Source organism: Podarcis filfolensis, assembly GCF_964270895.1.
Source record: "Podarcis filfolensis genome assembly, chromosome: 7".
Lineage (NCBI taxonomy): Eukaryota > Metazoa > Chordata > Lepidosauria > Squamata > Lacertidae > Podarcis > Podarcis filfolensis.
In genome coordinates, this window is record NC_139603.1 from 61015473 (window position 1) to 61038145 (window position 22673).

The window sequence follows — 22673 nt, forward strand, 5'->3', positions numbered from 1 at the left end:
TGTTTTAAAGATACTTCAGAAAAAAGTAAATTGCTTTTACAGCATTAGTATAATCTATTATATAACATTAATATGCATAACAGATGGCTCTCAGAAGAGTAAAGAGGGTATTATTTTGATTTGATTTTAATTAGATATATATTGTCTCTTTCAATATATATTACTCACACTAATACTGTAAGAGGCTTTATGCATAATATTAAGAGATTTATTGCACTCCAAACTTTTAGATGTCACTGGTGTCATGCCAAAAGTTTTGAACAACACTGAAAAAAATTAGTTTCCTGGAGATTTTCGGGGGGTTTTCTTCCTATATGGTAAAAAGTCATTTCTTTTTCCAAGAAGCCATTGTTTTAAGAACATGCTATCACTGCAGTGGGTGAGTGGGAGTTTATATTCTTAGCATTCAACACACAGCTAGGGAACTCTAATTATTGCTTTTATTTTCATATATGGATATTAGCTCCCTCTATAAAGAGCTTACGAGTATCATTGGTATATTTATCACATTTTAGCTTCATCATAACCTTCCAAAGGTAAGTTGGCCATCCATCCATTCATTTTTATACCTTACATACCACTTACCAACAGCTGTTCACAGACCTGTATGCAATATTAAAAACTGTAACTATAAACAATCATCTGGTTTTCTGGGGTGAGAAACTTATCCGAGGTGCACTTTTCATTTTGCAATTTATACATCAATAGACCTGCAGAGTAGTCCTTTTTTTGACATTGTCACCTGGACAACACCCCCAAAGTTCAACCAGTGGTCATTTACCATTTCCCTTCTGGAAACAAAGAGGCAACAATATATGGGCCACAAAATACCACAAAAATGCACTAAATTTCACTACTGGTGTGTGCCCCAACCCACGTTACTGAATTGGGGCACTAGATGGGTATTTACCCCATCTTTTTCCATAGAAAAATGGCCAGGGAAAGGTTAAGAAACTGAGGCCAGGGGTGCCAATAGGTTGGCACAAACCATATTAAGTGGTTTAGGGACCAAGGACAGTTATCTTGCCTTTTTGGGCATTTGTCGGATAACGTAAGGAATATAATTGACATTTTGGAAAAGCTGGAAGTGAATATAAACACTAAGGCTGTTTTGATATTTGTGGATGCCGAGAAAGCCTTTGACAACATTTCTTGGAGTTTTATGTTGAAGAACCTCCGGGGGATGGGGGTAGGCCAAGGGTTTGAGAATGGTATAGGTGCAATATACTCTGAACAGAAGGCGAAACTAATTGTAAATAATGTGGTTACAGAAGAGTTCAAGATTGAAAAAGGGACACGTCAGGGGTGCCCTATCTCCCCACTACTTTTTATATCGGTCCTGGAGGTTTTGCTTAATATGATTAGGAGGGACCAGTTGGTTAAAGGGATTCAGGTCGGAGCTAAACAATATAAACTGAGAGCATTTGCAGATGATTTAGTACTTACATTGCAAGAGCCAGAAGCTAGCACGAAAAGAGTTTTGGAAATAATTCAAGAGTTTGGTCAAATGGCAGGATTTAAATTGAATAAGTCTAAGACAAAGGTTTTGGAGAAAAATTTGACACAGATAGAAAAAGAAAGGTTTCAGAACGAGACAGGGTTGACTGTGGTTAAAAAAGTGAAATATTTGGGTATAAATATGACAGCTAAAAATGTGAATTTGTTTAAAGATAATTATGAAAAAACTTGGAGAGAAGTGAAAAAAGATTTGGAGATTTGGTCTAACTTAAAGCTTTCCTTGTTAGGCCGTATTGCAGTTATAAAAATGAATGTATTGCCAAGAATGTTGTTTTTGTTCCAAGCATTGCAAATAATTGATAAAATGGATTGTTTCAAGAAGTGGCAAAAAGACATATCTAAATTTGTCTGGCAGGGCAAAAAGCCCAGAATTAAATTTAAGATATTAACGGATTCAAAGGAAAGAGGGGGGTTTGCCCTGCCAGACTTTAAATTGTACTATGAAGCGGCAGTTTTCTGCTGGCTGAAAGAATGGCTGCTTCTTGAAAACACAGACATTTTGGATTTGGAAGGTTTTAACAATATTTTTGGGTGGCATGCATATTTGTGGTATGACAAGGTTAAAGCACATGAAAGTTTTAAAAATCATATTGTCAGAAAAGCACTATTAAATGTCTGGGTTAGATATAAAGACTTGCTGGAAAATAAAACTCCAAGGTGGCTGTCGCCAATGGAAGCTAAGGCAGTTAAAAAGTTAAATATGGAGTCCAAGTGGCCAAGATACTGGGAAATTTTGGAAAAGGAAGGGGACAAACTGAGATTGCAGAGTTTTGAGAAATTAAAAGGGAAGGTGAGAGACTGGTTGCACTATCACCAAATAAATGAAGCGTTTAAACTGGACAGTAAAATTGGCTTCCAGGTGGAAAAATCAAAATTGGAGACAGAACTGTTAGAACCCAGTACTAAGAATTTGTCAAAAATGTACAATTTGCTGCTGAAATGGAATACACAAGATGAAACGGTTAAATCGGCCATGATTAAATGGGCTCAGGACATTGGTCATAATATTTTGTTTGCTGATTGGGAAAAGTTGTGGACCACCGGGATGAAATTTACGGCATGTAATGCCTTAAGAGAAAACATTATGAAAATGATATATAGGTGGTATACAACCCCAGTCAAGCTTGCAAAGATTTACCATTTGCCTGACAATAAATGTTGGAAATGTAAAGAAATTGAAGGTACATTTTTTCATCTTTGGTGGACTTGCCCGAAGATTAAGGTATTCTGGGAAATGATCTATAATGAACTTAAAAAGGTATTTAAATATACTTTCCCCAAGAAACCAGAGGCCTTTCTCTTGGGTATTGTCGGCCAAGGGGTGTTAAAGACGGATATAACTTTCTTTATGTATGCTACAACAGCAGCTAGAATACTCATTGCGAAGTACTGGAAGACGCAAGAGCTACCCACACTGGAAGAATGGCAGATGAAGGTGATAGACTACATGGGTTTGGCAGAAATGACGAGCAGAATCCGAAACCAGGGAAGAGAAGCAGCGCAAGAAGAATGGAAAAAATTTAAAGACTATTTAAAGAAATATTACAAAATTAATGAAAGTTAGAATGATGCTGGACTGGAAAGTAAATGGTTACTATTAGCTATGGTTAAGACAAGGAGAATAAGGAAGACTAGTCTAAATTTAAATTAAAATAAGGGAAGATTTGCTGAACAATCGATAAGAATTTGGAATACAGAAAAGGGAGGCATGAGGAAGTCGGGGAAGAAAGGTATAAGAAACTAGGATATGAAATGATACATGTTTTTTGTTCTGTTTTTGTCTTTGTATGTTTATGTATGTTGTGTTTATATGGAAAAAATAAAAATATTATAAAAAAAAAAAACAAGGACAGTTATCTTGCAGGTTTCTTAAGGGGGCAATAAACCATTACGTAATGTTAATTTTCAGACAAAATACAGTTGTTGTTTTTTCTAGACAGTTTACAATACCTGATATATTAAAAACATTTTTACTTTTTTGTAATTGTACCTGAAAATTAAAAAGTCATAGCTTATTAAAGGAACAGAAATATCATTGCTTACTCAATATGCAGGGGTGGGGCAAACTGTTTACTGCACAAGGCAATTCTGTCTCCTCTGAATAAGCATTTTCTGGTTCTGGGTTTTGTCAATCACACTTTATCTGACACCACAGATACAAAATATGTTCTGCAGTCTGAGAACTGTGTCAATGCATGTTGGAAAACTCATTGGGGTGCTAAAACACCCCCCAAAACTGTTAGGGTATGGTTTTTTGTTTGCTTGTCAGTATTGGATGAATGTGATTTCAATCACTAAGTGAAGATCTGAACTCGGGACTCTCTGATCCAAGTCTATCACTTTATCTCAGTGATATTATCTTATGTCTTATTAGTGAGGCAGCCAATTGGGTGGTGCCATCCCTTACTGTTTCCCACTAGTAATGTGAAATGTAATCCATGTACCTATTAGTCTATTATTGCAACTAGTAATATGTTCATGTGCCAGGGTAAATCTCATGTTCCCAATAAAGGCACCAAAGCATAATAGTTGTAATCATTGGGTAGCTGAATGTTAACTCCAATCACCAGGCCTTCCATTCTCCATACTGAAGAATAACAATTGTGATTTCTTGCAGGCAAAGTGGCTCTGTAATGCTTGTGTCAAGTTTCTCCATTCATAAGGGGGTTCCTGTTCACTTCAATGGAAGCAACAGCTCTACACTTGTATTCCCCTCCCCCCATTTTTTGACTCTCCCTCTGTTGCACTCCTGAGAAAGGGTGCAGAGATACTCTGTCTGTGAATTTGAGAATGCGTTGCAGAGATAGTGTATTAGGTCATGATGTGGTAAGAACACACTTTAGCAATTATCTGATTGAAGATGTATAATTGAAATAAAAGAGAAACAACATCAGCTCATACTAACAATAAAAATGCTCCATCATTCTGTATGTGTGTGTAGGCAATCCATATGTCCAAACAGATAATAATAATAATATTGTGTTGAAATGTAGAAAGGGCAGTAAGATTTTCAAATCCTTGGACGTTTATCCTTCCAACCTCAAAGTGTCTTTCCAACAATGCTTAAAAATGTTGAATGCATCAAAACTTTGGAAATGAAAGGAAAAGCATTGCAAATCCTATCCCTTGCCAATCAGCTGACCCAGCAGTCCTTTTAGATCTCCTGAAACCTAGCTGGACTTCTTAAAGAACTCTGAGGGCGAGAAGAGTGTGACAAGATTAGAAGATTCCTTTAGCAGTCTAGAATGCTGCTTGTGTACCAGGAAGCTTTGGGGATTCCAGAGGGAGTCTCCAGTTGTTCCGCAAGCGATCAGAAGTAGCTGGGTATCCTCCAGCAACGTGAATGGGATCTGCAGAAGGCTGTTGATCTGGAGTGCCCCATCTCCCAATCTGCCTGTGATTTGTCGTGGTTTCAACTTGTCCTATAATGCTCCTGTTCTTTGTGTACTAAATGCACTGAACCGTGAGCACAAAACTCACCTCCAAATTCAGTAATCCAATAGTATATTAGAAATAAAAAAGAATACAGCATTGGAACAGAAAAAGTATATATATATATATATATATATATATATATATATATATAACCTGATTTCAATTAAAACAACCTCTGGAGGTAGACGAATGTATAGTATAATAAACGGGTAAATGTAAGGCGTGGGAAAAGTTCAGACATTCCTTGCAGCATATTGAATCAATTAATAGCATGTACAAGGAAACCCTGATTATTTGAAAGAGTGGAGAAAAATGACTTGATTCTTTACAAGTAGTACAGACTATTATTAGTATTCCAGATAGACTGTGTTCTAGGGAGTCCATCATAAGCTTTGATCTGACTGCATCCACAGCTGGAAACTTTGCGCCAGGCTCTGGAAGCAGCACGAAGTGACAACAGTCGCCTCAATCAGAAAAGTGAGTTAGTGCTTGCAAATGTTAATCGTGGATCAAAGAACAAAAGTGAGTGAGATTGGGGCCTCCCCCCTCTCTCCCAATCTGATTTCATTTCCTTTGGCCCCTAAACAATTAAAGCATTCATAAGAACACTCTTCTCAGCTTACTTCTGTATCTTTTATCTGAAGCTGTGTGCTGGGGTATATATATATATATATATATATATATATATATATATATATATGGGTATATATATATATATATATATATATATATATATATATCCTGACTCCTGCTTTTAACATAATTAATGTGTGCAGTTAAAGGGGAGGGGGGCACCCAACGCATATCAAACTCCAAGAATATTGAGTGTGAGGACATGTCAGAAAACCAGTGATAATGCTGAGAAGTCTATGGACATGGTACATGTACAAGAGCAAAATCTGCAATATTGTGAGTATATTAGAATGTCTAAAATTCATATTTTTATTCACTGACAGCAGAATCCTATGTGTGGCTACTCATAACGCACCGAGATCAGTGTGGCTTACTTCCAGATAGGGCTGACCTAAGGTAGTTTGCTGCCTGAAGTTATACATAGAAGTTATACCTCTGAAGATGGTTTGGAAACTTCACTTAGAGCAGAATTCAGTGGCCAGGTTGCTCAAGGGGGCAAGACAGTTTGAGCATATTACACCAATCCTGGTCTGACTGCACTGGCTACCAATTAGTTTCTGGGCCCACTTCAAAGTGCTGGTTTTGACCTATAAAGCCTTAAATGGCTTGGGACTGCAATACCTCTTTCCCTATAAACCTATGTGGATCCTGAGATTATCTTCTGAGGCCCTTCTTTGTGTGCCTCCTCCATGGAAGGTCTGGAGAGGGCAACATGAGAACGGGACTTTTCTGCAGTAGCTCCCCATTTGTGGAATGCTCTCCCCAGGGAGGTTAACCTGGCACCTTCATTATACACCTTTAGGCACCAGGCAAAAATGTTTCTTTTTAGCCAGGTCTTTGGTTGACTGACATTCACTGCCCTCCCTTTTAAAAATTGTTGGGGTGGGTGGGTTATTGGGTTGTTCCTGTTTTCATTTTGATTATTATGTACTCTGTGTTTTTATATCATGATTTTATCCTGTGAACTGCCCTGAGACCTGCGGGTATAGGGCGGTATGCAAATTTAATGAATAAATAAAGGACTGGATGTTAAGGGATGCAGGTGGCACTGTGGGTTAAACCACTGAGCCTTGGGCTTGCCAATCGGAAGGATGGCAGTTCGAAACCCCACAACGGGGTGAGCTCCCGTTGCTCGGTCCCTGCTCCTGCCAAGCTAGCAGTTCGAAAGCACGTCAAAGTGCAAGTAGATAAATAGGTACCACTCTGGCGGGAAGGTAAACGGTGTTTCTGTGCGCTGCTCTGGTTTGCCACAAGCGGCTTAGTCATGCTGGCCACATGACCCGGAGGCCGGCTCCCTCGGCCAATAAAGTGAGATGAGCACCGCAACTCCAGAGTCAGCCACGTCTGGACCTAATGGTTAAGAGTCCCTTTACTTTACCTTTTAAAGGACTGGATGGTGATCCTCCACCTTTGGAACTTGAATGGATCAGCAGGTTGCCTCACTCTGCCTAACAATGGGGCTGGCCATGGTTGCATGCAGGTGTGCAAAGAATTGCATTAGGGAAGGTATGCTGGTTTCTTCTATTTTGTATGTCATAAATAACAATTCCAGAACAAGGAAGACCAAAATCAGCATCTTTACCATGCAAATAAATTTTAACATTTTTTTTATTGGACTCATCCTATCCATGACCAGCTTTTTACATTTTTGTTCTCTCACATTTCTATATTATTCTTGTGGGCTAAGGCACCCAAGCCGCAACATTCCCAGGAGAACAATAAAACACACAGACACAAAGTATTTGGGCTTATGTAGGCCACAACTTTATTGGTTACAGATGTGAGTGGTTTGGCTTAGGCATTGGGGTGAAGCCAGGCTATATCTTGACTCCTGCCCCCAATAGGGGGTTCTCTATGACTTACATCAAATAAGGGCACACTGAGGGGTCTCCGTAGGGCTGTGTCATGGCCCTAGTCCATGTCCAGGCTTTGGACAGGATTAACACCCTGGATCCCTTTAACAGGATGCCCTTACTGAGGAGGGGCAGGTGAAAGCTATAACCTCCCCTCCATCCAAACAAAGGCTTACCCAGTGCCTAACCTCACAAAAGTTGTGACAATTGCTACTAGGTAGGTGAATACTAAATGGCTGGTGCCAATTTGCCAAGTGGAAAAATTCCTACCCAGCCCCAACAATATGGCGACCAACAAGTGTCCATAGCAAGGTTATATATGAGCAAAGCATGGAAAGAGGGTGGGTGGGTTGACCAGCTTTTTACATTTTTGTTCTCTCACATTTCTATATTATTCTGATCAATTGCTTATAAAGCACCCACATTTTTCTAGGTACCATGCTGAACAGATTAAAAAGCAGACAGACTCTGCTCGTGGGACTACAACACAAACGGAAAAAGGGATGAAGTGGAAAGAGTTAAAGAAGCAAACCCAGAGTCAAACTATAGCATCTGAGTGAATATATGATTTTGATTAACTTTCACTATTCCGCCATCATCTGCCCAATTCTACCCAGTTTTCCCACTCCACCTTTATACTGGTGGAGTATAAAGGTACCATTAGTAGCTCCCACTGGTGAAATGGTGTTGCTATACTGACATAGTGGTGCCCCTCCCACCTCACTTCTTGAGGATTGGGGAGTAATCGTACCCCATTCAACTTGTATAAATTGGAAATAGGATTGACCTGTTACTCACTTGATATAATGATGAATATTGCAGATGGCAATAGTTATCATTGCCACTTCCAGTGTGTGAACTAATCTACCTAAGAATGCACCCACATATGGTTTATCTATTCTTTTTTATTGAAGAAACAATGGGATTTACTTTTCAGTATTCTGTAGGCTATGATGAGCCAGGGCAGGGTAACCCTTGAACTCTAAATTTCCAAATGAAGAGCTGTAAATTCCAAAATATGTATGTGTTTGGGAAAATAGAATACAATGATGCCTAGCGTTGTCCATAGATTACATTGTTTTAAAGTGACAGAGATTCCTGAAAGTGAAATAAAGCTGTCAGATATGTTATTTTCTATTCACACCATCCCCATTTACCTGAAATGAAGCACCTGTCTCAAGGAGATTGTTGAAGCTGGCTTTGCACCATTTCCCTATGCCTGCCCTACGGTTCTTCATAGATGCAGGAACCTTGGTAGGCAATGACTCCTATTCTCATTCATCCACACTTTGTGATATGTTGTCATATGTTTCTTGATTTATGATACTTTCTACACTAGTGTTCTTAAAGTAAGTTTTCAACAACAAAAAGTAAAATAATATCAGCATAAAAACATAAAGACTAAATAATAATAATAATAATAATAATAATAATAATAATAATAAAACAATAGCTACCAACTATTTAAAAAGCCTGACTCCTGAAAGTCTGATGTAATTAAGATCAATCCACCAAACAACCCTAAATGGAATTGGTTGCTGTTCCTTCTTTAACAAATTTCCCCACCTATCACTAGAAATGTTCTCTGAGTGGGAATGATAATAGCAGAATACATGGTTCTTCTTGATTAGTGTTTCTGGGATGTGTTTGCAGATAAAAGTGCAAGTAAAAGTCAGAGACTTTAAAACATTTAATATAGTAAAATGTTTTTAAATGCCTGGGTGAATAAAAATGGTTTTGGCATTTTTATTTTATTTATTTATTTAAAGGATGTCAACAGGCCACTGTGGAGAAAGACCTCTACCTTAGATGGAAGTAGCATCTGAAGAATCACATCAGATGATGACCCAGATTTGTGGGTAGTTTGGCATGGGATGAGGTGTCACTTTGGGTACATTGCAGAGGAAATGAAATACACTTTGTAGTGTCATTGAGAACTCTACACACCTAATCCCTGCTTTAATCTCTCCAAGGAAGGAGAGTCTACTACCTCTTGTGGAAGTCTGTTCCAAAGTCAAACAGCTCTGTAAGAAAGTTCTTCCTGATGTTTAGTCATACTTGAACCATGATCTCCCTCTGTAGTGAACGTTGTTTCCCAAGCTTTGTCTATACTTGTGGAGTATCTTGACCTTGTAGCCACAAAATTGGCACAACCCACAGTGCCATTCTATGAGAAAGACTAACTTGATCAACCCCACCCATATTTAAACATTTTACTTCCATAGGGAGCTTTTTGTGGAGAAGTGGCTTCTATCTAGCAGGAAGAAAGCCCATAGAGCAAAGTCGTCCTGTTGTTTAATATTGTGGGAACAAGGGCAAAGGGGCAGCCATTTTGGATTTACCATTGAAAGCAATGAGGACAATTTTTTTCCACTTAGGCTATGCTTTTATTATCTGAATGAGCATAAGTTTCTTACTAAGTTCAGCATCTCTCTTGTCATGCTACCAACTCTTGTTGATTGAAACACGCTACTTCCATTGGTGGTGTTTTGGTCCTGCTGGATATGCCTGTATTGTGTTACCCCTGGTGCTAATGCGAGACCACTGTAAATTCATGGTGCTGGTGTAATGTGTTTTACTGCACAGTTAAATTTGGTAGTGCTCCTATCCCCAACCGACATATGCAATTTGACAACAGGATTGCACTGTAAGGATTGCACTGTAAGGAATATTCGCAAAACTATACATGCCAGACAAGCAGCTAATGTGCATCTTTAGACATACTTGCTTATTGTCATTTAAAAAGAGGAAGCACTCATGAGGTGAACACCATTTCCAAATATCCCCAACTGCTGAACTGAACACTGACACTGCTGGAATGACAAAAGAGGCATCTGCTTAAATATGCAAGGATGAATCTTTATCGGCTTGCTAATAGCCTGAATCACAAAATCAATTTCTGTCTATATAAAGGAATGATAATTCTTCTGCATTAACTACTGTGGAACATCTTCATGCAACTGCTGACAAATTGGTAGTTATTCTCTTTTCTGCAGTGTAATTGTTGATTTTACCACAATTGCTTCCTATCTCTGATAAGAATACATATAAAATCTAGAATCCCTTTGACTCCAATCTTAAAACCTCCAATCACAAGATCAGATAATTTAAGAAATGATTTAAATTTTTGAATGGCACCTGCATTATTATTAATTAAGACCTGTGATGCTTAATCTAACATGTTTAAATGATCAGACACATATTCAGTTCTCTAGATATCTGCAATGTTTTCACTTAAAGCAATAATAGAGACCAAAATTGCTAGTCAAAAGGTTAATGAGGGTTAAATCTCAGAGAGCAAAAATGAAATTAAGATAAAATTCTATAGGTGAGAAATGTATTATGTATGTGACCATCTTAGCAGAAAGTTAAATTGTATGGGAAAATCCAAAACATCCTCTAAATTGGTCTTCAACCAAATAAAAAGAGAAAGTTCACATCTTCAAATTGAGACTCAAGAAGAAAAGCCCAGATTTGCCAATCATTCATAACTGACCACCATTATAATTGATGGTAATAGATGCTTTGAGCAGGTATGCCACAACAATTATTCACTCAGTTCAGTTTCTATCCCATAATTTACCATGGGATAGGGATGGCTTTCAACAGAGAAAAATAAAACACCTCTCTCCCTCACAATCCAAAGAACACAACCCTTTAGTTTGGGGCACTGAATGCTAGTCAAAAAAATAAACATTTTACACCTCTTTCAAAAAGTATAAAGCTCACACTTTTATGTACTTCTGGACTAAGTAGCTAATTTTAATACCGTATTGTATATTGCTGTAACCTGCCCTGGGATCTTTTGCTGAAGGGTGGGTAAGAAATCCAATAAAACAACCATAAAGTTGTTGTTGTTGTTGTTGTTGTTGTTGTTGTTGTTGTTGTTGTTGTTGTTGTTGTTGTAACTCCTTACATACGAGGGCCATTCATCTTATGTGAATACTCACAAAGACTTCAGGGCAGTTGCAAACCTCCCATTGCTACCAATTTCTCCAAAGTCTATAAGTGTCTCTTGGGGCAGAAGGATGCAGTAGTGGAACAATCAAGCACCCCAAAATTGTAAATGAGCCAGTGCTCCTTTGCAGATGTTGTGCTGAATGCATGTCCATCAAAGAGGCAAGGGCAACAGTGCACTTTACACCAGGGGAGGGGCCTATGATGCAACCTCACTCCCTCTTTCTCCACACTTGAATCCTACTCAGGCAGGTGGTCTGAATAGGACTTAGGCTAATCTATAAAATGATCTAGAATGAACATGCTCACCTTGGAGACTTGAGACAATAAAGCAGGAGGTCTGAGGACACTCCCCCCCCCCTTTCCTCACATTTAATAAAAGCGCCTGGAAAGGAAAATCCTTTCATTCTATCCACTTCTGCAGAACAGGTCCAAGGAGTCAAATCTTGGGGGGAAACTCTGGAGAATGAATCACCATTCCCTAACCAACCACTTCATACAACAATATGCAGGTGTAGTGAGTCATTTTTTGTCCTGAGCAGGAAAATAGCTTGACCTAGACCTGCCTTCACTGATTCAATTTTCTGCATGTTGGGCTACTGTTTAAATCACAGGAACAGATAACTTGGCAAGCCATAAGAGAGAAGATTCTACAGAACAGGTCTGGGCTCAACTGGCTTTTTGCTTACTGGTACTAGCGAATTGGGGATAGCTGCTTGAAATCTTCCCATGATGCTGTTTATTTGCTGTAAATATCACTCCTAAAACTGTATTTTTTGTTATGTGCTAGCATTGCATGAAGTCAAAGTAAATTTATTTCAGGGAAAATGTTCATGCTCTTATGTTGAATAGATTCTCCCTTACTAATAGATATGCACAACAGAAGGAATGCTCTGTGCTTCTGACCTTATCTGACATGTATAGATATTTTATTCATTTCATTACACCATCAATATCTGGAACAGCAGAAAAGGTGGGGAGAAATAGCAGTGACAAAACATATCATGCAGGCATTGGTAATTGTTTGAATAGCTAGCAATGCACACAATACTGTTGCTCCGTTCAAGACAACAGAACGCTTTCCATTGTTGTCACTGAAGGAGAGACTCAAAAGATTGTGTCAAAGCGGTGAAATGAACAAAGGTATATAAGAATGCAGGTATATAAGATTAGAATAGCTCTTGAGATATGTGAGCCATTCTTTCCAAACACAACTGTGGAAAAACATGTTTGATTCAATAATAATAATAATAATAAGTTAAGCACAAACAGTCTAATAGTGGTCTTTGTTTCAAACAATGAGAGTTGAAACAATGCTTAGGTAGGGTTTCCATACACCTGGAATTTCCCAGACATATCTGGAATACCACAGTCGGCAGCAGTGTCTGCGTGGAAATCAGCAAAATGTCCAGGAAAATCCGGGCATATGCCAACCCATAGCTTAAAAATATCATTTTGGTCAACAACTTTTCACTGTTTGAAATATGGCAACACTAGAGTGGTATCAATCAATCCCTCTTCACTGGGAACTCTACTAATTTTAGCCATGTGAGAGGAGTAGGGGTCTCCTGACAAATCTCAGCACCTTTAACAAGCTATATTTTCCAGGATGTTTTTGGGGAAGCCATGACCGTTTAACATGGTATCATAGCGCTTTCAATGTGTGGTGTGAGTTGGGCCTTCAGAATCTCCTTCCTCTCTACCCACTGTCCCATCACCTTAATGCAAACTCCTAAAGGTCAAAAAGGCCTGTACTTCAAGCATCCCAAAGAGCATCTACCCAGTACAGTGGTACCTCGGGTTACACACCCCTCGGGTTACAAATGCTTTGGGGTTACAAACTCTGCTAACCTAGAAGTAGTACCTCATTACAAACTTTGCCCCAGGATGAGAACGGAAATCACGTGCTGGTGGCGTGGCGGCAGCGGGAGGCCCCATTAGCGAAAGTGCGCCTCAGGTTAAGAATGGTTTCTGGTTAAGAACGGACCTCCGAAACGAATTAAGTTTGTAACCCGAGATACCACTGTACAGCGTTATAGAGATATTTAGGAAATGTGATGGATGATAATTGCTTTGTGGTTCCAAACTTCAGAGAAGTCAAGTGGGGAAATTATTCTCCATTGGGACTGTCCTATTGCTTATTCTAGTGCTCAGTTAGGAAGCTAGTTTAGCTGAGCCCTCTAGTTTCACCCATGCAATGATACATTGGTGAAGAACATAAAGAGAGATCAGATTAAGTACCATGAGAATAATTCCCCTCATTATAAACTCTGATGTGTCAAAAAAGGGAGAAACATACCCTCCAAGTTTCAAATGGCCTTGCATCTCTTTTGGATATATTGATATATTTGAATCTTCAGCCAACTCTTACAGTATTCCTGGGCTTTAAAGTGAAACCTGTAAAATCCTGCTTTATGGGAAACATCTAGACTACAGAATCCCAAAGCACCCTGGCATAAACAGTGTAAATCAGAAGGTGATAGAAAGTAATGGAAGCCACTAAGATGGATTTGGTAGGTCTCTGATGGCTATTTAAATATTCCTTCCAGCTTCTTTTCAGAAATGAATAGACAAGGAGTGAGGGAAAGTAATATTATCCTATATCTGAATACAGAGGAAGGATACAATCCATTTCCTTCTGAAAACAAGAGCTCAATTCCATGATGGTTAATGAGGCTGGATTGTTCCAGAAAGCTTGCTGCATGAACCAGCGATACATTTATTTTACTCACTGAATCATCTGTAAAACATCAAATTCAAAACGGACTTAAAATTGCACAGAGACGACAAACTTGTATGTACCCCATTTACATGTTATTTTGCCTGTATAACATGTAGGTGTTCTGTGTTCAGGGCAGCCTACAAAATCCAGCCAAAGTCAGGTATTTTATGTCTCCAGTTTAAGTACTTGCATAACTCACACAAAATAAAAAGTTCTGGGATGCGGCTGGATTGTGCTTGGGGGAATAACAATGAGTGCAACATTTGCTGCTGTAGAAATGGGAGCAGCTAATGTGACCCATGGGAATCTGGCAAAGATTTTCAAATATGGTTCTTCATCTCCTCCCATTCTTCTGCCCTACAATATTCTGTCAGTTTTGGTTTCTTCCCGTTTTCTTTTGTCTCAAGCACAGTCTGCAACATGTTTGCATCAGTTTGTGATTTGCCTTCATGGAAATTTGTCAACATTATATTGTACATTTATTTCTTCTTATACAAATGCTTTGCAAGTAATTTCCCTAATACAATTTTCACTAATATGTGGAGTTTCATGTTCACTTTCCCCAAATACATTTTGTACACCTTCTTTTGGTTGGAAAACTGCATCATAACAATTCAGAGAACTGCACATTTTGAAGTTTATCAGCATTTTGGTTCAGGAAGTGCAAAGTAGGTAGATTCACATTAAAATGCAAAATGAACTGAATTTCCCCCTCATCCTTGTATGGATGGGAATACATCCATGTAACTGGGAATAATGTCTAAGCAAACTTGCGACTTATGTACAGTATATATTTCAATTAGATGTAATGTAAGATTTTGTCACAGGAGAACAACAACGACTTTTCTCTTTGCACTTTAATGGCTTTATACAAACAGCAGTTGTTTGCTAAGATTTGTTTATGACTGTATATGATTCCTACAGAAAATCTAAGGGAAGAGGTTGATAGTGTGTACAGTACTGAAAATATTTTCGGTATGTGTGAACAAATTAAAATAGAATTTGTTGCTGTCCTCTTCCCCACTCTCTTGGGGGGGGGGGGTACTAACTGGCTGTAACAAGATGGACATTTCATTTTTATGAGTATTTTGTGATCCTTATCAATATGCTTATTGGCATCCTCAAGAATGCCAGGAGATTTATGAGGAATGATGTTTCTTTACCAGAGTCATATTGATGTTTTGATTCTTAACGATGCGTTGTCATTATCAATTATTGCAGTGCAGAAAAAGGAAGTATTCAAATCCATATACTAGTGGAACTTACAAAGGAAAACATTCATGACTGCAAGTTGGCGGCTATGGTGGAAGCATGTTTTGAGAAAATGAGTATGCTCTGTGAAATGAAAAAATAAGAACAGATACAGTTTATTTGAAAGGGCTAAAAATGGTTCTGTAAGAGGATCTTTTTTCTCATGGCAGGGTCTCTTCTGTTGTGGCATCCAGGTTGTGGAAGTCTCTTCACAGAGGGGTTTATTTAACACTCCCCTCTTTTCAGAGCTTCAGTTTATCTTACTGAGTGTTTAGTGCGGGTTACATCTCTCTCCCTCCCTCCCTCTCTCTCTCTCATTGTAAACTGATTTGTTTTTATCCTGGTCTTAAAGTATGAAATCGATGAACTAGAACTTTTAAAAAATATAATTTGTTGCTTTATTGAGTTTTATGTATGAGTTTTTTTCTAAACCACTTTCAGTTTATTTTATTAAAAAAAATGAGGTCAACATGATTAAATCAATCAGTCACTATTTTGTTCTCCAGTAAGGAGAACAGAAAGCTGCCTTGTAATGAGTCAGACCATTGGTCCATCTTCCTCAGTTTTGCCTATACAGTGGTACCTTGGGTTACATACACTTCAGGTTACATACGCTTCAGGTTACACACTCCGCTAACCCAGAAATAGTGCTTCGGGTTAAGAACTTTGCTTCAGGATAAGAACAGAAATCGTGCTCCGGCGGCACGGCGGTAGCAGGAGGCCCCATTAGCTAAAGTGGTGCTTCAGGTTAAGATCAGTTTCAGGTTAAGAACGGACCTCCAGAACAAATTAAGTTCTTAACCCGAGGTACCACTGTACTAACTAGCAGTGCCTCTCCAGGGTTTTAGATGGGGGGGGGGGTACTCCTAGTCCTACTTAGAAATGTCAATGTTTTCCTGATATCCACCTGACCAGCTATCAGTTGGGCATCCATGTAGCTATCCACCATACTGCCACATGTGAAAAGGATCCGAGTCTTAGTTGGTTACAAGCTGAACAGGGGCTGCTAAATGCAGCTGCAGAAAAAGCTGGTGCAGTCTTAGGCTTCATTAATAGAAGTAATCTGGAGAAAATAAATTTAAGTGGAGACATGATGGTAGCCTTTAAATATTCAGAGAGCTATGACGCAGACTTGTTTTCTGTTGCTTCAGAGAGCAGGCTTAGAAGAAATCGGTGGAAATTGCAAGGATGCAGATTTGGGCTAAACATTAGGAGATACTTCCTAACAGAACTCTATGGCAGTGGAAGGCGGCAGTAGACTTTCCTTCGCTAGAGTAATTTAAGCAGAGATTGGACATCCACCTGTCAGTCAGTGATGCTGCAGCTGCATCCTACTGTTGCAGCTCTTGCATTGAGCAGATGGATAAACCTGATTAACTGCAAAGTCCACTCTGACATCCACCGTGAGCTGCTGTTAAGATGAATGAGATAAGAACAGGCTTCTTCCAGCCCTGAACATTAGGGACAGAATAGGCAATTGAGATCCGAAGCATAATGAACCTCGAGGCAAAGAAGTAAACAGTAACCATCCAAAGTGAAATGTCCGAGAACCATCAGCACTTTTATTTGCCCAGTTGATGCTTTTGTAGACTGAAGAAAAATATACTGTGACTGAATGACTCGGGGAACTGATAATGGGAAACAGACCCTTTCACCCTTAGGTCACTGGTTCAATTAAGTTTCAGGTTGCCGGTGACTGAAATCTGCTACAGCTGATAACTGTTTGATAGTCTTTTGTGAGCTGAGCCATGAACACTCAAGGCAAGCTTCCAGTGCAAAAGTATCCAAGGAACATCCCCCCCTCCCTGAACTCACAGTAAGAAAAGACTGCAGTCAGTATGCAAATTGAATCCTTTGAGTCAAGATCCTTGCTACTGCAGCATGATCCTGAGATGATGGAGGAAGATCTTTCCATTATCCAAGGATGGTGAATATGCTAGTGTGTTAGTATGTGCCATAGACTCCTCTACTGGAATAGCAAAACAAACCTTTTGTCCAATACAGCCACCAAGCTGGAAGTATCCTGCATTTGCTAAGCTACTCCCTCATGAAAATAATGGCTTTGAAGGAGGACACCAGTGGTCCTTTCATTTAAGAACTACAATAATGTATCATGAACCATTAACAAGAAGCCCTCCATTCCTTCAGTTTTGAGTATGCCAGCCATGCTAAATGCCATATAAAAAATGCACAGTTTGAAAATCTAGCCATTTTCTGTGTTGTGGGAGAGGATCAGCAAAAGGTTTGATGGAGCTCTCTTTCCTCCCCCCTATCTCTAGTCACACATGAACTGAAAGGTATTAATTGCAAGAGAAAGCCAGACTACACTCCAAATTCCCATCTAGGCAGGTATCCCTCTCTATCACAGCGCCCCAGTTTGGAGTGGATGTATATTTTTTGCCACTGCCCCTTGCTTAAATACTTATTTTATCCCTTATTTCATTTATGTATTTCTAAATGAGTGTATATACCACCCACCCACCCACATAAAATACCAAGGTGGGGCACAACATAAAAGTTGTGTTACATTTCCTTTAATTGTTTCCTCCTGGTCACTGTGCCTGTGTTTCAAATGAACATCAACTATAGGCTTTTCACAAAATACTGCACAATGCAAAAATCTGCTCTGAAATATGAGATTTTATTTACTTATTTAGGGAATTATTTATACACAGGCAACCCCCGTTTTAGGCACAACCAATATGTGCAAAATCGTGCACACATGCACAGCGCCAAACCCAGAAGTGACCCAGAAACAGCATAAAGACGTCACTGAAATGTCACTAAAAGGGCAGGAGTGGGGCACAAGCATGAGGAGCTGTCAGTACCACTGTTTCATAGAAAAATATCAAAGCAGTTTACTATAGCACACAATCATGGGCATCTTTCCTTATCTCATGACAATGGACAAGTGCACCCTTGGGGTTTTTATGCAGCTGGGACAGATGGCAGGGTCTGGTTTTGCTGGTCCAGATGCATTATGGCATTTCTTCTCTCTGCGCTCCTCCCAGTGGTCATTTCTTCTCCGGTCATTGAGATAGATACAAGACCTGTTTGTCTCCAGGCACTGCAGTTGTCTGCAATGGATACCCACATGGCAGGGTTACTGTTGCGAGCCTTCATGTCATGTGTAGGCATCTTTGTAATGCATAGTTGGTCTGCCAACTGGCCTGGTACCTGAGGCCAACACCCCATAAAGTACATCTTTGAGGATCCTGCCATTTTCCATTCTGTGTACATGAACTGCGGTCATTATTCTTTACTACTACTACTACTACTACTACTAATAATAATAATAATTTATGTATATGCCACCCATTGGACTGGGTTACCCAACCACTCTGGGCAGCTTCCAACAAATTAAAACAAAATGCAACATCAAACATTAAAAACCTCCCTGTACAGGGATGCCTTCAGATGTCTTCTAAAAGTCAGATAGTTGTTTTTTTTAATTTCCTTGACATCTGATGGGGGGGGGGAGAATTCCACAGGGCAGGCACCACTACCAAGAAGGTGCTCTGCCTGGTTCCCTGTAACTTCACTTCTCTCAGTGAGAGAACCGCCAGAAGGCCCTCGGACCTAGAGCTCAGTGTCCAGGCTGAATGATGGGGGTGGAGACGCTCCTTCAGATATACAGGGCTAAAGCCGTTTAGACAAAGTGAACTCCTGGCCTAATATAGTTGTTTTGTTGTTGCTATGGTTAAACAACAGGCAGCCAGGAAGCCTTGCAGATCTATAGCAAGTCACCCAGAGATCTACCAGTAGTAGGATTGCCATATTTCAAACAGTGAAAATCTGGAGCTTTTTAAATTTATTTGGCCAAAGTTGTTGAGCTGTTTTTGAGCTAGTTTTATGGAAAATCAGCAGAAAAGGCACTGCCAGCATGGGCTGCCATACGTCCAGATTTCCCCAGACATTTTGGGAGTTTTTGCCAAATTCTGCCAGGACACTGCTGCCGACTGTAGTTTTCTGTATGGCAACCCTAACCAGTAGAGCTTGATCTGTCTTCTGCTCCCCCCCCCCCGCCCAGTTCTGATAGAGAGCCAGTTATCTATTGCCTTCTGCCAGCTGGTGAAACAATGATTACTGCATTTCCCCCTACTGCTTGTCTATCTAGGTTAACAGGCAGTAAACTCCATGTGGTTAGAGACACCACAAATTTGTAGCAGACAACTAGCAAATGTTGATTTGAAACCACCCTTTACTGTACAGAGCTGTATTGGCATGCTCTGTTTTCAAATCACAGTTTATAAAGGGCCCTTAAGCACTTTGGCTAGAATCCTTAAGCAATGGCTACTTCTACTGCTAGCAACCACTAGCATCTCTGTGCATGCGCATGACATTGCTTCTGCTCTGAGAGAGCTGAGGTGGTTGCTACTAACAAAGGTTGGGGGACACACACACAATTCTCAGGTCGGTGGTATTGATTTAATGCAATCAAGATAAATGCAATATGAAGCCTTTTTAAAATTCTGTACCTTGAATAAATGAATAATTTAATACAGCAGCAATTCTGGTAATTTTGACAGGGTAGTTACAGTCCCCATATGTTCTTGAGATCTCCTGAATATTTTAAATAAACATTTAATTACTGCTCAGTGACTCCGAGATTTGTTATTAGAAGTCATGACAAAAGTAGAGATAAATCATGGCAGCAGTGAAGCCACTGACAGAGGAGCCAAGACTCAGAGGCCACCATTCCTTTTGAAGTTGGGGCTTCCTGATGTAAGGTAGACAATGAGCTGTCAGGACTCATACCCCTTGGATAGGATATGAGAAAGAGTAGGCACCATTTGGGGAGTTATTCCTCATTGACCAGGAGCATTGTCCTTCTGGAACAGAACATCGCATACCCACCAGATGTTCAAGGACTGTTTAAGGTAGGAATAGGGAGCCTTTTTCAACCCAAGGGCCACAGTCCCTTCTGAGGGCCACATGCCAGTGGTAGGCATGGCCAGAGGCAAAATTAGGTGGAGCAACAGAGATGAGTCTTACTTTTGTACAGTTGGTTAGTTTTTACACACACAAACAACTGTCCCTATTCTTCAAGCAGACAAGAAGCATTAGAGTTCAAGGACATATCTCAGTACTTGGGGTAGGAAACAAGGTCAGAAAAAGAGGCCTGGAGAGCACTCCTCCAGGCTGAATGCTTCATTCTAGATGCTATTTTTCACTTGGGCAGGATATTCAATTATACAATATATGCACTTGAATCAGCACAATGAAAATTGCTTATACTGTATATTTAGGGTGGATACAATGCTATATAGGGACGCGGGTGGCGCTGTGGGTTAAACCACAGAGCCTAGGACTTGCTGATCATAAGGTTGGCGGTTCGAAACCCCATGACGGGGTGAGCTCCCGTTGCTCGGTCCCAGCTCCTGCCAACCTAGCAGTTCGAAAGCACCTCAAAGTGCAAGTAGATAAATAGGTACCACTCTGGTGGGAAGGTAATTGGCGTTTCCATGCGCTGCTCTGGTTCACCAGAAGTGGCTTAGTCATGCTGGCCACATGACCCGGAAGCTGTACACTGGCTCCCTCGGCCAATAAAGCGAGATGAGCGCCCCAACCCCAGAGTCGGTCACGACTGGACCTAATGGTCAGGGGTCCCTTTACCTTTACCGTTACAATGCTATATGAGCAGGCTTCCACTTGTGCAATGGAACTTCATTGTTCTCTTCTCATTCAGTGCACTTCCAACATCTGATTTAGAGGGTCCCCCATGCCTCCACTGTAGATTATGAGGGGATTACAAGGGAGAGGAGAGAGCAGTGAGGTCTTCTTCTATCAGGCCTGTGCAGAAGGGGGGAGGGCGGTTGGGTACACTTGTCCCAGGCCTTGGAGGGCTAAGCCAGCAAGGGCACCCTGTTAGGGAGCTGCCAGACTTCTGCTGTCATGCCAAGAGTACCCCAGGCCTCCCAGCTGCCCCAGGTCTCAGACAAGCTCTGCATAGCCTGTCTTCTATGATCTGAAGCCCACTCAGGTCACTAACAAACAACACCGGCTACAATCCTTGGACACCAGTCATGTTAAAAATGCATGTGAACATGACCAAGGTCCCAGAACACTGTCTGAAGGCATATTCAGTGGCGTAGCGTGGGGGGTGCAGGGGGGGCCGGCCGCACCGGGCGCAACATCTGGGGTTAGGGCAAATCCATTGGTTAGGGGGCGCAAATCCACGGGTTAGGGGGCGCAAATCCACGGGTTAGGGGGCGCAAATTACTTGCCTTGCCCTGGGTGCTGACAACCCACGCTACGCCACTGGGCATATGACATACCCACTTTGCTGAATCCAAGGTTCTGGTGTGATCAAAGCCTAAAGTGGCTCCTATGCATGCTCCCATGATTTATATGGAGAGACAGGATAGAAATGCAACAGTAGCAACAATCAGTACCCAATCCAACTAGTGTGTGTTCATTCTTGTTCATCTTGCCCAAGTACAAAACAATACTTCTCAAGTGAAGCAGCCTTGAGTCGCCATCTGAACACCAAACATTTCGCAGCAAGCCAGTCTTTGAATCAGCCTCTCTTTTTTACTCCGCAAAGCATAAAAAGGGGGGAAAGAGCTTTGTTTGCAGCACCTTCACATCTAGGTGTGCTATAAACCTTGTGGTCATATTTTGTTTGTTTGTTTGCTTAAAGGAGAATGCTGAGATTTGGGGGAAGCTGAATTCTATGTCCAGTTCCACAATGTATCCCCCCCCCCCGTGCCCTTTCAGCATCACATCATCCTTGAGCCAAAGGTGGAAGGGATTTAGGAAGGAAGACAGGAGTTCTACGGAAAGCAAACTATTTCTGGAGTAGCTAAACCAGGATCAGAAATGGTGCAACTGGCATTGCATATTATTCGCAGCCTAGCACTTCTAATTGGAAAGTTAATATACCCTTTCTCTGAACTAGTTCACGCACCTTATTTCTGCTGATGAAATTTGTCCCCCTCCATCTTTATATGCCGCATTCTCCTGCAGCAATGGCAGCCATCAGCAGCAACAAAGTAATTACGTTGGTTATGGTCTCTAGTTAATGATGTTGTTTAGATGCAGGCCTGCATCTTTATAGGCTTTCTAATTAGTTGTGTAATTACTATTTAATTGCTTTCATGTGCTTGGGCTAGGGACCTGTTATTAAGAGAATCTGTCTGTTTTGGAAAAAGTATGGGCCTGGTAGCAGGGAACAACTCTGCGTACATTGAAACCTACTTACAGTGAACTCAGATATAGTGAAAAATCAATTACTCTTCATTTCTCTTCAACAAGAGTGACATTTATTCAATTTATATGAGCAGAGTAAAGACACTGGGCTC